The sequence below is a fragment of the Rhipicephalus microplus genome, chromosome 1, assembly GCF_043290135.1.
Source record: "Rhipicephalus microplus isolate Deutch F79 chromosome 1, USDA_Rmic, whole genome shotgun sequence".
Classification (NCBI taxonomy): Eukaryota; Metazoa; Arthropoda; class Arachnida; order Ixodida; family Ixodidae; genus Rhipicephalus; species Rhipicephalus microplus.
The window spans coordinates 159763436-159780054 of NC_134700.1; the positions used below are offsets into that span (position 1 = coordinate 159763436).

At 45.8% G+C, this 16619-nt stretch overlaps 1 protein-coding gene across 1 annotated transcript in view; it reads left to right on the plus strand.

The window, feature by feature from the left end:
- The first annotated feature begins 1057 nt into the window (after positions 1-1057).
- Positions 1058-16619, plus strand: part of LOC142765885 (uncharacterized) — a 78405-nt gene continuing 62843 nt past the window's right edge. Inside the window, exon 1 of the mRNA XM_075867693.1 lies at positions 1058-1140. The gene's annotated coding sequence lies outside the window, so the exon portion shown is untranslated. The remainder of the gene's footprint in view (positions 1141-16619) is intronic.

The following is a 16619-nucleotide window of genomic DNA, read 5'->3' on the forward strand; positions in this document are numbered from 1 at the left end:
AGATGACGTTAATAGCACACGCAGACTGTATACGCGTAGTGGTTCACAACATATGTCCTTTCAAGCACGGCTTATGAACGTAGATATCTACGAAGAAATTGTTCACTGAGCCCAGGTATACGAACAAGTGCCCACCGCATCCCGTCATCATCTGGTATCACAACAAAGACGGCTTACCTCCTTCCTGCGTAATACCCACGTCGACTTCAGCAATTTCGCAGCAGAGGACGACGCGTACAGCGAACTTTTCCGTAAGGGAGGCCGATAGATCAGATGGTGTGGACAAGCAGGTAGTGTGCAAGACACAAAATGGTGCGCGACCATACACATGGGGGCAACCGGGCTGAAATTTGTCGTGCGTTCAAAAGAGTTGACTGTTGGGCAAGTTGATGCTTTCACATGGAAACTATCGCGAAAGCACAATAGAACGGAAGAAAAAGACCAGGACAGGCGCAAACTGCGAACCATAATTTTGAAGGAACATCCACACTTTCATATACATCAACACCCTGTGCAGGGGCACCATTACAATAACCGAAGTGAACTTTAAGCAGGAAAGAAAGAAATTAAAATTCAGTATTCCACAGCGAAATAAAGGGTTCACTCACACACTGGCCACCTGCTTTGCTAATTATTTAAAAAAGCTTCTAGAGTTTCGCAAGCCGTTTTTCTCTACTTCTGCCTAGGATTTTGGCACAGCAGAATCGCGGTTCACAATGCCGGCAAGCCAAGCAGTGGTCAACAGGGTGACTTTTCTCGCTATTAAGAGTTGGTAGTTTTCACCCGTCCTCGTCTTTTTCTTCTTGTGTGTTGTGTTTAGTTGCGCGCTCGCGTCAGTTTCTTGTCTATCGTTGGACGGTCGTGCTATTAGCACGCGTGCAGAAAGAAAGATCAGCGTCCCATCTCTTATTATGTAAGCATTCTATCTAATGCGTTTAAAATGATAGATTCTCAGATAAATTTTCGATTTCATGCTCGCGATTCATTCAGTTGGGGGCAATTTGTGCACTTATTATTGCCTGAAGCCAAACCCCTTACAGGTTCCCAATCATCCAGCGAAGCTCTCGAGTGTTGACATCGATCGTAAGCAGCTTGTTCCGGCCGCGACAGTTCGGTGGGTGTCATCTGGTATCCCTGACGGTAAGATTTAGTTCTGTTGGTTGAATGATGGTTGTTAAGCAAAATGTTGGAGCATGCGAAAATAGACAATAATCTAAAGAAAAATGCAGACCAATGGTCCAGCATTCACCCTCACTTGATTTTTGATAATCGGTCAGCCATTGTATTGTAAACGCGAAAGAATGCACCTACTGAAAATAACACAATGTTTGCTTGAGAAGCACGGACTGCGGGGCGAGTGGGTACTTCATCTTCACTTAGTTCCGCAAAATAATTGAAGTACAAAATGAAGACACCTGGACACAGCGCACACAGCACCCATTAGCAACTTGCCCAGTCGTCTGTGCTTCTCAAGCATATTACCAGTTGTTTGGGCTCTTTTCCTTGCACTACTAACTCACCGTGCAGTCCATGATTCACAAGCTGTGTTCTTTTCAGTGGTGCATTTTTTTAGATGCGGAGCATCTAATACTCGAGGCTTGTAGTGCGGCACCGTCCGCAAGCTTCCTCCTCCTTCTTCCACCATCTGTGCATCCCTTCCTCCTCTACACACCGCGCGCGCTTCACTCCTCCACCATCTGTGTACCCCTCCTCCTCTACACACCGCGTGCGCTTCTCCTCTTCACGAACATTCGCTAGCTGTATAATGTAGCGCGCATGCGCCGTCACGCTTCGAGAACATCGGCAGCTGACGCGCGCGCATGCGCCGTCGCGCTTCGAGAACATCGGCAGTTGACGCGCGCGCATGCGCCGTTGCGCTTCTCCCCCTTCTCGAACATTCGACAGCTGACAGTGCATGCGCCGTCGCGCTGTATATATACTCAAGGTCGGCGCTCGCTCGCTCAGTTGCCGCTCGTCGGTTGGTTTGTACGGCGCGTTGACGTCCAAGGTCACGGTGAAATGAATTCCAACGAATCCACAAACACAATGATCGACGTCCCTTCGACCAGCGCCGCCCTTTCGCATACGTGTGTACGTGTTCACACATTTAACACCCCCTCATACAACCACGTTAACCAATTTAGCCATCGACCCAAGTAAGTCGCAATTTAACACCCCATTTCACAACCACGTTAACCAATTTAGCCATCGACCCAAGTAAGTCGCACTTTAACACCCCGTTAACCAATTATATGCTCCGCATCCTCCTCAGTGTTCCCCCGAGGGAAGCTGCGGGCAATTTTTTTCAGTCGGTGCATTCTTTTCAGTCGGTGCAACTCAGTTAAAATAAATACAATGTTTCCTCGATGTTTCGGCACCCCATGCAGTAGTCTTGTTCTAAATTCGATTCCTAACAAAGCACCCTCATGCGGTGTCGAAACGTCAAGTAAATATTCTTTTCTTTTTGGTCGGTGTATCCTTTCGCATTTGCAGTGTGAATTTCCCCGGCCAGATCGTTTGCCGTCAAACTTCGGATTTCATGCATGAGCCAATGTTTTCTAATTCAGACTCTGCCCCGTCATTAGCTCTTCAACCTATTAGGAACCAGTGTACTTCACAAAATACACTTTCGTATTCTGGAAAAAAATACATAACACTGTATTCTGATTTTGCTCATTAGAATTTTGAATGTGAAGGGTTGCAGGAAGATAATGATAAGTAGGCATATTGACTCTGTCCTATATTTTTTTCTCTATGAGTCGTTCACATTTAGGAAAACGAGAGCCCGCCAAACGCACGTGGTCGGTACTGCTCTTCCTAAATTGGTTTCAATTTTTACAATTTATGAGTTGAAAAAACGGATGGTTTATGCTTCACCAAGAGCACAATAATCCCTACACAACGCGACAAGTGTGTAGAGTGCATAGTTTTGCTTGGAGGTGTAATCAATTCTGAGTGTACTTTATATAGTAGAATGGGACTTCGTGAGAGCACACACGCACCTAATGTTGTGCGGCGCCTCTAATATTGCACCAGCCATTTTCCTTAAAATAATAGCATTTAGTTTTGGTTATCTGATACCCAAGAGGCTGGGACAGATACCGCTGTGAATATGAGAGAGCCCGTTGATGCTTCATTATCGCGTCTGACTCTAGTGTAGACACTTAGGAGGAGAATGAGGAAGGTGCGAAGGGCGATGTATGTCAACAATAAAAATTATGAAACCAAAGAAACGTAGGAAGTTTAGTTTCTGTTTTGATACTGGAAACTATTCTGTTTCATAAAGGTCAAAATCAAAGGCATTGTTTCTATGCTGCCTATTGACCACACAGTAGCTTTTATGTTCTGTAAACGGGTGGCCATACGTTCAAAAACATGTAGTGCCATTGCCGACTCTCTTGAACATATGTAACAATGTCATGGAATGGGCTGAGCTCTACAACCATGCCGCGAATATATTTCATGGCTATATTTCACAGATATATATTTCACAGATATTTCATGGCTGAGACAAAGTGGTACAGGCCTACATTTACCCACATCAGAAAAATGGCCCCTGACAATGAATACGGGGTCTGCAACTGCACTCTATGTTTCAGGAGACCCCTTATGAGATGACAATTGCCCTTCACTCGCATAGTAACAAGACACTCACTTGGCGTTGTTGTACATAACGGAAGTTTCAAGAGATCTCTAGCGTCCGCTGAGCTTGCTATTACACTCTATTCATATATACCGATATTTTTACAAATCTTGAAAAACAATGCAGGTATTCCACAATGCACTGAACTACTGTTGCAGGAAGCGTGGTGTTAGTCAGTACTTCGATAAGCTCTATAGGCCACGTTGACTTCAGTATTCGTTTGGCAAGAAACTAGCGTACTCTCCATTCTTGCATCTCACCAGCTTTCGTATTGCTATCTCGAGGGACCAGCGTACTTTCTAAAGTACAGTGTCATAACTTCTGAAAAAAATCGCAAACCTCTATGAAAATTTGCACGTCTTGTATTCTAATGCATTTAAATAAATGTGAAAAATATCAATTAAATCCAATCAGTACTTCTTTCGTGGTTCCTAATGGAATCGGCTGTGGGAAGCCTGCACACGCTTCCAGTGCTCTAAGATGGGTATTTTCAGGGTGGCGTTTCCCACATGTGGCCTCACGGCACCGCGTCGTGTGAAGTTATTCCTGACCATGTATGTGCTTTTTTTCGATAAACTTTTTATAGATTTCATGCTTCGAGCTGTTGTGTCAAATAAGATAAACATTCAGAGGAGTGATGAACATGATTGTTATTGTTTGGTATTCTGCTTTTGGGTGCCAAAAGTACAGTGATAGTGAGGCACACAGTCGTAGTTGAGGGCTCAGAAAGTTCTTACTTCGTGGGTTTCTTTAACATGCACATAAATAGAAGCCCATAGATATGTACCACATCGCGTCCCTTGAAACGAGACCTCCACGACAGAGTTAGAACTTGGGACATTTGGCTGAGCAGCCTAGCACAGTGACAACTGTGTCATCGTGGTGGCTAAGACGGAGAAGGTAGATAAGGTGGAGAGTGGAGTCCGTGGTATGCGTCTTCGTGCAGAACTACATTCAGTCCTTGACACCAAACACAATTTAGACAATTCGCATGCTGTTGAAAATGCTGCTCGAATGTTGCCCTCTGCGATGTACAAATCAAACAAGATTCAATTCGTACCCTCGGCAATGGTCCTGAATGAGGCTTGGCAGAATAAATGAAGCTCACTGATAATCCCTCAATAGATATATCTTATGCTTAGGACTCATTCGGACTCGGACTGACACACGCGAAATGCAATGACAGGTCACCCAATGATTGGCATGACACAAAGGAGCCCCACGCCGCACAGAGACTCTTGTACACAAGCACATTATTGGACCCGACGATACTTAGGCACTTCAATCCGGCCTTTTCTAGGGAATGCCCACAGTTAATTTCCTGCTCCTCAGCTGGCTTATACACTAGCTAAGGAGGGAAGGTGTTTGAGGCGCGGAATGGGTGCCTGTCGAATGGGCGCCCGTTCGGCTCTTCCTTCACGTCATGCGTGAAGGAGGAGCCGTTGTCCGGTGAAGAGATGCCTTAATGTAGCACTCAGGCATCTGCCCGAGTCCAAGCCAAAACCTCCGCTCTCATTTCTCATTCAAACACCCTCTTTTCAACTCTCGGTAAAACAAAGGGCCTGCACACAAGCTAGTCACACGTTGGTGATCGCATCACCACCACCAATTGCATGAGCACTTTTTTAATTTATTTATTTCCAGGTACTGTTGGCCGATTGGGCCGTTACAGAATGGGGTAGAAAACTGACATAACAACCGTCATGTCATGCGTAAAAAAGAAATGCATAGCCGATACTAAAGGAATACATCACTATAATACGTTCTACGACTTACATGCTACATCACATACATCACAAAATACACTTCCCAATATTACATCCTACAACGTACATGAGACAAGTTACAGCAAATAGATTCATAGGAAAAAAATGACAGGCACACACACCAAAAACAGCAATCACCGTTTACGAAGATTCACTTAGAAAATATTTTGTAACATTGTTTTCAAAATGTTCTGCAGTTTGAGAATCACGTATAGCATCGGGTAATACATTCCAGTCGTTTATTGTTCTAGGGAAAAAAGAGTATGCATATGTGTTCACACGACATTGAGGAACTAGATATTTTCTGAGGTGGTCACTTCGTAGGCTCCGCACTTGACGGGGAATTAGGTGCTGCTCTGCATCAAAGTTAAATGTATTTTGGGAAAGCAGAAACAAGAATTTAAGTCTGGCTATGCGACGGCGGTCCACGAGGGGCTGTAAATTTAATTCTTGCAGCATCTGTGTTACAGAATCTTTACGAGAATATTTTAAAGAATAAATCTAGCCACCCTTCTTTGTACCCACTCGATGTTTTTATTTATTCCTTTTTGATAAGGGTCCCATATGATGCTTGCGTATTCCAGTGTAGGCCTTACTATTGTTAAGTACGCTGTTAACTTTACGGGGGCTGGACCCAGTTTTAATTTGCCACGTGAGAACTATAACTTCCCTTCAGCAGTAGAGCAAATATTACTGATATGTTGGGTCCAGTTCAGGTCTTAAGATATTGTTACTCCTAAGTATTTACATCTGTTAACGGTAGCTAACGCAGTGGAACTTAGTTGATACTCGAAATTTTTGACGTGCTTTACTTTGTTTGTAACTCGCAAAACAACCGTTTTTTCTTTATTTATTTGCATTTTCCATGTTTCTCACCATTTCTCGATAGATGCCAAGCCATCGCTGAGTATATTTTGATCACTTTGGTTACATATTTCTCGATAATGTAAACAATCATCGGCGAACAGTCTAACAGTAATATTTTGATTAATGTCGGAACAAATATCGTTAATATAAACGAGAAATAACACCGCTCCGAGTACGGACCCTTGAGGGACTCCAGATGTTACGTGTAAATGATCAGACTTGTAGCCGTTTATGTCCACATACTGCGTCCTACATGTCAGATATGACCTGACCCATTCTACTACATTGTTATTTATGCCAATCTGCTTCAATTTCTTAATTAATTCGTTATGAGGAACCCTATCAAAGGCTTTTGCAAAATCAAGGCATATTGCATCAACCTGACTTTCATGATGGACACACACCGCCGTGGTGTTCTAGTGGCTAAGGTACTCGGCTGCTGACCCGCAGGTCGCGGGATCGAATTCCAGCTGCGGCGGCTTTATTTCCGATGGAGGCGAAAATGTTGTAGGTCCGTGTGCTCAGATTTGGGTGCAGGTTAAAGAACCCCAAGCGGTCGAAATTTCCGGAGTCCTCCACTACGGCGTCTTTCATAATCACATGGTTGTTTTGGGACGTTAAACCCCACAAATCAATCAATCAATTCATGATGGAAACAACATTGGAAACAAGCACGTTACCAAATATAACACGCAAGGGGACAGGCTCGTTGCGCAACGCGTGTCGTACTCTCTCCCCTTCCAGGTCACGTATCAGCAGAGCTCCGTCAGTGGCCATCCTCACGCTCGAGCTCCATCAGCTCTCTCATGAAACGTCGCTTCGTATAAGTCTCCTTAAGCGTGGTGAGTACACCGTCAAGCCCTGTGCGCTGACCAGGTGTGTGACAGCCAGGCGCCCCGCAATCCTAACAACACTGGATAAGGACGTATAGCGGGGGAAGACAAGCTCGTCTGCGTGCCGCAACAATGTCTCGGTCAGCCCAGTGGTCGCGTCTCTTCGTCATTCTCAATGGCACACGTGCATGCCAGTAATGACTTAAGGCCAGAAAACGGCGCTTGGCCTGGTTCTTGCGAAATGCGCTTTCCTATAGGCTTCCCCCGTTTTGTCCTAAACTGGGGGTGACTTTGATGGCTTTGCCCGGGAACGGTGTGAACGACAGATTCTCCTTGTTCCCATGCACGGGTCTCCCGCGTTTACCTTCGCGGAACTGATCGGCGTCGTTAGTGGACGGGTTGGAAACTCACTCCGCGGTCTGCAGCAGCCGCATTAGTTGCGTTACACACAACACGCCGCTAATGGGTGCCTCATACTAACTCCCACACTGTGTCATCCACTTGCGGATACTTCCCACATGATCTGGGCATGCCCATCGAAGCCAGCGGTTCCACCAATCACTTCCCCTTTATTCCCTACACGAAAGAGGTGGGAGGCTGCCATGTTCGGGTGCTCGGCCTATGGGGGGGAAAGAGCAATTGTGGCCAGGGCGCATGCCACTGCGGAAGCCACAGGGATCCCTGTCCGGACTAGGGTTGGCCTTTGAAGCTGCCACCTATCTCTCACTTGTAAATAGTTTGAAGCTTGAAGCTAAATAGTTGAAGTTAAATAGTTGAACCTTTTGCTACCACCAGCTTTATCTGGACTATTTGGTTCTGAAAGCTGACTACAGATTGGCAGAATAAATGAAGCTCACTGACAATCCCTCAATAGATATGTCTTATGCTTAGGACTCATTCGGACTCGGACTGACACATGCGAAATGCAATGACAGGTCACCCAATGATTGGCATGGCACAATTAAAGCAGCCCCACGCCGCACAGAGACTTGCCCGAGGAGTATACTTAAAATATTATGTTGGCTCATGAATTATATACACATAGGACTATATTTAGAGTTATATTATAGCACAAGCTAGTTTGTGACATATTCAGTTTGCAACATATTGTTACGGGGAAGATTTATTCGCTGGCAGTGGGTCTAGCTAACGTCATGCAGGCACACAGTATTACAGACCAACAGGGAAGCTCGAGAGTTCAACCGCCTACAACAACATTGTCGTATTCCTTCTTTTGGGTGTCATTTTAGCGCTTGAGCCGGAGTGACAGATTCATACACGTGCCATTACCCCGCCCGGTAAGGCACCACCTCGGTGCCTGGTAAGTGGGCGAGTCAGCTTTGTAGGGCTTAAGACGAGAAAAGTGGACTACTTCAGTTCTGGATGTAAGAGCCAATGCCTTTGTTGTCGCGGAAATGTCATAAGTGACAGGTGTGACCTGACGAAGGACTCAGTAGAACCCGACGTAGCGCTATTAAAACTCTAGCAGAGGCCAAAACGTCACGATGGAAGTCACAGTAGAACAAGAAATGCCACAGAAAAAGCGGCATTCCTATTTCGATGATCATAAAAAGACTTCCCTGCTCTCTGAGACGACGATAATCGAACAGGGGATACTGTGCGTGCCGTGAGGGCACAAATGATGGCATCTTGAGCGTACGAAGTGAAGAATAATTGGTCAGAACAAAGCAGGGTGTCGAAGGATATTAAGGAATGACGCTTGAAGAGTAGAGTAGCCGGCTGTTTCATGACGCAACGAGTTCTAGGCGAAGATGACGAACGACACAGCTACGTCCCAATCAGTGTGGCCTTTCGATACATACAGAGAAAGCACGTCTGTCAGTGTGTGGTTGAGGCGCTCTCTAAGGCCATTAATCTGATGGCAGTGTTGTGGACCGGGGTCTTCCACACGCGTCCTCGCTGAAGTGATTTGCTGAGACGTCAAAGTTGCGTCAGATTCGGACTTCTTTGGTAGCGTGCTGCAACTCCAAGTCTGTGGAAACGAAAAACAAACAAGTTTGCTGGCACTATTTACAACTATTTACAGCACAGGAGTTTAGAGTTCCGCAAATAGCGAGCGTGGAGAATGAACCGATAAACCATGGTTCAGAGCAACATCCAGCACTTTGCAGCGTCGGGCTCCTTCTCCTTGATTGATAAGAAACGCAAATCACACACATGACGTCACCCACTATGGCATCAGCCTATAACACCCGGCCGCCTAATAATCATTCCTCCTCCTGAAGCAATGCTCCACCGGTCAGTTTCACTGAAGAGAGGGGAAGTGGAGTCCTTCACAGAGCAAGTTGACGGATGAGTGCTTCCTGCTGTCTTTCCTTGGAAGGGCAATAAAAGATTAGCGACTTTAATTGCTTAGACACGACCTGCGCGGTTGGTCTACCTCACTGTCTCGACATACAAGCCAGTATGGAGGAAATGCCTGTAAGGATATTGATTCACAGACCGTCGAAGTTGCCACATTCTTATTCCTTTGTTGCTTCCCGACAGTTGGCACTCTTTCCGAGATAAAAGTGTTGGGGTTTCAGGATGTGGGAATGCAGCACGGCTATGCTTCTCATAGCCAGCATGACACCCATGGACGAGAACCACAACAGTTTTCCCCTCGCCAGATGAGTGACGGATGACAAAAGTCACTGCTGCTGCATGAAGAGACGACGAAAGTCTCCACAGTTGAATGCACGGAACTAGCCTTCGCTTGTTGCATTGTCGGGTTAATTGCTGAAAGCTTCGGCAGCTCCTCAGAAAGTCGACCACATGCACAAGCAAGCACTCGGCTTTCTATGAACAAACCCAGCCGAAAGAGGGATGACAAACCAATTTTCATAACTAGCTTTACACGAAAAGCTCACACACACAACTCTCAGGACTCACTTATGCTGGGAAACCAAACGCGCTACCTCACCCGTTTACATGGTAAGTTGCACGAAAACAAAACTCAAACATGAATTTTGATACATCAAGAGCACCCCTGGATGGCTTGGAAAGAGCCGCTAAGCGCGTCAGTGTTTTCCTTCAATTTGCACTTCTTATTAATGTCAAAACGATATTGCAGAATAATCAAGCGCCAATTGCAAAAGGCAGCTGTTCATTGATGTTGCGGTTTGCAGCCAGGTAGGGGGACAATGGTCTGTCTTTACTTCAAATTTAGCACCATAGTGATAACACTGCAACTTATGAATAGACCAGACAGTGCACACGCACTCCTTTCAAGAAGTGCAGTACGCCACCTCACAAGAGCTCAATTTCTGGCTCAAGCAGAGCGCAGCATGGTCGTTACCACTGTCGTTCTGACATAGAATGTCACATAGGCCTTGATCTCTCGCATAACACTGGACCATGCATTCTCGGTCGTAATTGGGATCTCTCAAAAGAAAACGGCTGCTACGTACTACCTCTTGGCTTATGAAAGCTGTTCCTTCTTTTCATCGTCGACCACTTTCATCAGTTCTGTCCCGCGAAGAGCATCGGTCAAGAGGTCTGCGTATGCTGAATGTCCAAAACTGTCCTAACGTTCGTCTTTACCTTCGGCCACCATGAGTGGTCTACTTCTGAGATATTGAACTCATAAGCTTTTCCGAAACCTTAGTCTATGCTGTGATCTAAATAGTCCCCGGTTGCTTCTACCTGAACATTGGGAAAAGCTAAACTGTCCGCTCAAGCGATTACTTCAACAATCGTTCTTCAAACAAAACATAGAGGACGAACACTGTCTTATAACAGGTTCAGTGGGTTAGTTACCTGTCTAGGCTAACACCTCTAAGTAAAAATGAGCGCTTCAATTACTCTCAATTTTACAGCGTTGCAGAATACATGGCACTATTAATCAAAACGCATAATCGCTCACAGTTTGCCTAAACACTCCTCCCTCTTCACCTTACAAGGTTACACACATTGTACAAAAAGAAATAAATCCCAGGTGCCATACTCATTAAAAGCACCTCACAACATTTGCTTGTGTTTTATGCTGAAAATGTGTACCGATGGCCCTTAATTCCAATAGTGCGTAACGACAACTCCAACGTTTCGTGCCAAACCTAATTATTTTATGAAATCATTTAGTGCATGCTAATAAATTCCTACTTTAAATGCTCATTCACGCCACACCCATATGACAGTGAAGGTATACGATATTACACTAAAGCTTTAAAACACTAAAAAATAACACATTTTTTCTGGTTTTTACCTTTTTCACATATTCTAATGATTAAACCACTTCAATGCTAACTTTCAGCCTTTAGTTCGGCGGTTTTCCTTTTTAAAACTTCACGCCGCATCTCATAACCTACAAAGTTAAAACGACGCAAATCCGAATTTCCAATGCAACACGGAATAACCATACATAGCACGCCTATGCAAGTCGAAGTGACCGTTCTTTTCTCATCTAGATTCTCCTGAATCACACCCCATGGGGTCGCAGTCCTGGCGGGTCTCGAGTGTACCAGAAGCCAGAAATTGCACAAGTTCTAAGATCTGGCTGTCACACCTCATTTGGCACTACAGTCGGCTCCCTTCAGGAATGTTCACTGAAATGGACGCCATAAACAGGGGGAAACCTGGGTCAGTGTATCTCTTTGTTCACTTCCACGCGGTAATCAGTCATTGTGTTTTTTAGACTTTGACCCTTTGGACAAGGCCGTTTCCCGAAGTTGTTGAACTGAATCGCACATTTACATGGGGCGACGCACCTCCTTTCCCCCCTTAACATGTCTTGCCATTTGCACCTCAATAAACGCCAAAACTGGCACTTCCTTAAACAGACTGATGAGCTACATTTTCATCTTTCTTGCGACGGGGTGGAACTTGTCCTAGGCTTATGCGGTGACTAACTATAATGGCTAGCCGAACGCTTCCGCTTGTTCCTTTTTCTGCGATGTGTGCAAACCACCTCGATGGTATCGCTGCTTTGCTGAAGAGACCCGCACTCACGATGATCAGCCACAGTGCTAACCATATCTATGTTTGACAATTTACAAACGTCCTCTCGAGGCACGAGGAAGGTTTCCACCACTTTTCTGAGCCCATTAGTGCTGCTGGCACCCACCTTATTCTTTAAAGCACTGTCTTGCGATGCCGTCTCTACCTCCAGACCGGCCAAAGCATCTTTCTTTACACGCTCGACCTTCATGCAATCCAGAATACGTGAATCCTTTTCTGGCGCGATCTCATCCTTCAGCGCTTCATGGCGCACCTCATTTTCAGACTCTGCACTGGTCTGAGTCTCTCTTTCTTTTTGCTAACAAATTCTGAATCTCTTAGTTAGCTCAGATTTAACAACTTCATAGTTGTTCGCATCCCGCTAACTGAGTCGCGCAACAACATCCACTACCTCGTAGGGCAAAACTTTGAGTAGCCTCTGAGACCAGGTGTCTCACTCGCACGACAGTTGCATACACTGCTGTTCAAGGATTCTATTGTGTCCTATACACCAGGATACCACATATGGCTGCATGTACCTAGGCATACCGAGCTCTGCCTCTTGGTTGAGAAGAAGTACTCCTTGCTGGGGTCCCAACCGGCTACTCAACTCCATATCTAGTGCAAAGAACTCGATCTCGAGCTTCCATCTGTAGTTTTCTCCTTTTCCTGTCATCTGAGCGGCTCTGCTTTCTTTCAATGATGAGGTCCCATGCTTCGCTTACTTCCTCATCGTCATCCTCTAAATCATTATTCACCTGTATATTTATGGGCTTTCGTGCCAAACCATTCACATCGACCCCAATTCCTCACACTACTGCAAGAAGTCTGGCTTCTGCAGCTCCCGTAAGTCCATGATTATACTGAGTACTCGCAATTTTCAAAGATGACTTCCCAGAATAGGCAAACTGAGTTTTCGGCAAAGTTACCTACCAGTTCTAAAATTTAACCTTCTTTTAGAACATGGTTCAATTCAAAGGAAAAACCAAGCACTCGCCCATACGCGATCCATGTCTCGAGACAGATGCTTCCCATGGGATGTAGAGGTTGAATCGGTCCAAGTGAAATGATGCGGGTCGATTGCGGCGCTGGCATAGTGAGCATGAAGCAACGTATCGGGCCATGCAAGTGGAAAACCCAGGCCAGGCAAAGCGGCTACGGATGCGCTTATATGTCTTGTGAAAACCGAGATGCCCAGCCTTGGAGTACTGTCAAATACTTCCAATTTCTGTGTACTGAGTCAATGAGGAACGAAGGGAACCCAGCGCTGTCCTTCAGGATGGAAGACATAGCGGTAGAGGATGGAGTTCTGAATCTCTAAGTTCTGCAACTAGTGACGGGTGTTGGCGTTAGGAAAACGCGATCAGCCATGAAGGCATTGCATAATAGAGTGGCAGTACATGTTACTGCGTTGTTGAGACACAAACGTCTCATTGCGGACGCGCATTGACAGCGGCGAGCGAAAGAAGTGCCGAAAATGGGTTGACGGGGTCGCGCAGGGATGCAAACATGCCGGGTATTTTTACAATAAATGTCATGGAGAATGTCCAAAGGCATCAACATTTTTGTGTTTCTTGCCAGATTTTTACGCGACGTTGAAGTCGAATTCTGGAAGGGGAAACAGCCAGCGACGAGACGTCCACACAAATTCTTTTAAGATCGAGAACCAGCACTAAGTGGTGGTGGTCAGTCATGATGGTAACGTGATGGCCGTGGAGATATGGTCTAACATTCTGAACGACCCAGATGAAGGCGAAGCACTTGTGCTCAGTGAAGGCATAGTTTTTCTGGGGTGGTGTTAGGGTACGACTTGCGTATATAATATGCGTTCATAAGAACAGCCATGTCATTAGAAAAGAACAGCACCGATTTTACGACCACTGGCATCAGTCTGGAGGAAAGTGTGTGCCGATTCATGAAAATTACGAAGAGCTGGCTCAGACGTAAGGGCACGCTTCAAGGTGGCAAAAGCAATTTGGCACTCATCGGACCAGATGTTTGATAGTCCTGGTGAAAGTAGCTGGTGAAGTGGCGAAGTAAAGGTGCTGAAGTCGTGTAAAAATTGTCGGTAGTAAGAAGGGAGACCAAGAAAGCTGTGGAGCTCTTTGGAGGGTTGAAGGGGCGGGAAGCAAAGAGCGGTGGCAATCTTGTTGGGATCAGGCCGAATACCATCTTTGCTGACAAGATGTCTAAGCACTTTATTAGTTTTGCTTGCGAAGACCCACATGGTGGTTCGTGCATGACCTGAAGTCCATGTCATGTGCCTCAAGGCAATTTTCTGCGCGAGGCTGCCCGGCATACACAAACGAGAGGCTTCACCTGCGCAGTGTTTTAAATCAACTGGACAGAAGAGATTTCACTGTCGAGAAAGTATTGGGACCACGGCACTGCCCATCCAATATCCGAAAGGCAACGAAAGCACTGTTGCATTTTCTCAAAGACACTGGCCTGTTTCATAGTTTGTGATGGTAAAACTGTTACGCGTCGGCCCAGTCAGTGGCCTTTTGTGTCCTCCTCTATAACTTTATTTCCCCTCTCCCCTTCCCCAGTGCAAGGTAGCCTACCGGGGCTCAGCTGTCTTTCTCCTTGTGTTCTCTCTGTCTCTCTCTCTATGCGCGAGGCTGAGGACTATTTTATTGTTACTGTGTGTGATGAGTGGTGGTGGTGGTGGACCACTACCATGAGTCAACAAAAGCGACGACATCAACGATGGTGCGGTAGTGAGCCGTGCGATTTCGTGCCCAGAGTGTGCGTGAAGCCAGCCGATTCGCTGATGGCATGTGATGGCTCATATAGGTGGTGGGCCACAATTGGGCCACATAGCATTACGTGGCGAGAAGCTTTATGCCTGGGCATGAGCCAAAGCAGCGACAGACAAAAGACAGTGGGCTGAACTGTCGGAAGCCGACGTATAGACAGGGAACATGGCCGTTTGCGTGCTGCCATCCAATCACCAGCTGTCCGGCACGAGTACTGCGTATCGGGGCCTTCTGCTCTGTTCCTTGTCGAGGACATTGCGGATCTCGGCGAAGCGTCACCATGCTCAGCCGTTCAGCGCAGTGACGGACATGGCCGGGTCAATGGTCACGATTGCGCCGAGCATCGCGTCCCGACGCAAGCTGTTCGCTGGGCGGTCTGGCCATTCTCTGCATGGAGCACCGTTACAATATCAGCCTGGCGACCGTGTTTGGGTGTGGACGCCAATACGCCATCGTGGACTCCATGAAAAACTTCTGCGATGCTAAATTGGATCGTACATGGTGGGTCGAAGTCTTGGTGCACTCGACTATGAGGTTGTTCGTGACGGCATTACGAACTCTGAGCGGTGCCGTGCATGGTCGTGCCCCTCAAGCCATTTCAAGTGCGAACCTGAGGACTATTTTGTTGTTGTTACTGTGCTATATTGCTTGTAGTTATTGTACATTTTCTTACTTTAATATTGTACTTTTCTCTTTTATTATAGCATCGGAACGATGCCTTTCTATGAGGGGGGAAAGCCACACTCTTTCCTCAACTTTTGTTATGGTCTCTACTACCTGTGATTCTTAGCACAAACCACACCTGCACTGTTCAAGAAGCTTAAGGACTGCACTATACAACTTTGTTAAGATTATGTCCTCTTCGCAAACATTGCAGATTATTCTGTAACCTGCAGCGCTGCTAACGATAATGCTAGAATGTTCGATGGCACGTGTATAAATGCCAACGCGCATCACCACTTGCCAGTTGATTGAAGGCCGATGCTTTGTTCGCTGCTATCAGTGCCAGTGGGCATCGCTGTAACCTTACCTCCAGTTGACGGGTCAAAAGTTCGGCCGAATAAACAGTTTCATCTCAGAATTACAGTCCGCTTCCTTCGTCCACTTCATATCCCCGTGACAATATAAACCCGCTGCATGGTTTTGCACTCCTTCCATTTCATCTGTAAGATAAAATTGCGATGGGTGCCAAACGAATGGCGCGTACTCAAGCTTCGATCGCACTAATGTTATGTATGCCAGCATCTTTGTGTCAGTGAATTCAGATTTCAGATCACAACCTAACTAACCAAGTTTGGCTTGATGTCTGAGAACAGATTGTTGGGCATCTGATACTCATAAAAATGAAGGTGTTAGGTACACTCCTAAGTAGTACCATAAATTTCGGCCGACTTGATGGGAGATGAACTTATATGGTATGTATGAATCATTGTAGTGCGTTTTCATGAGAATGAGATTAGTCTAAAACTCTATTAGTCTAATGGCATAGACCACTGTGTACACCTTGTAGTGATAAGGTTTAAATTGTGTTCCAGAGTGATGATTGCTTCAAAGTTGTGAATAGGGTTATAAAGAACGCAGTCATCAGCAAAGAGGCGTACTTTCAAGTTTACGATAGCTTTTGTCTACTATATGGCTTTTGTCGAATCACATTCACCGAATTCGTATTGATGGTATGGCGTGTTCGAGACGCAGGAATGAACAGTATTTTGTTCATCTGCACGAAGTTAAATACCAAAACACGTTTCGAAAGCGCAATCAGTACCGAAACTTGCTTCAAAAGCGCAATTAGTAATTGTCGACGTTCGCTTGTGCT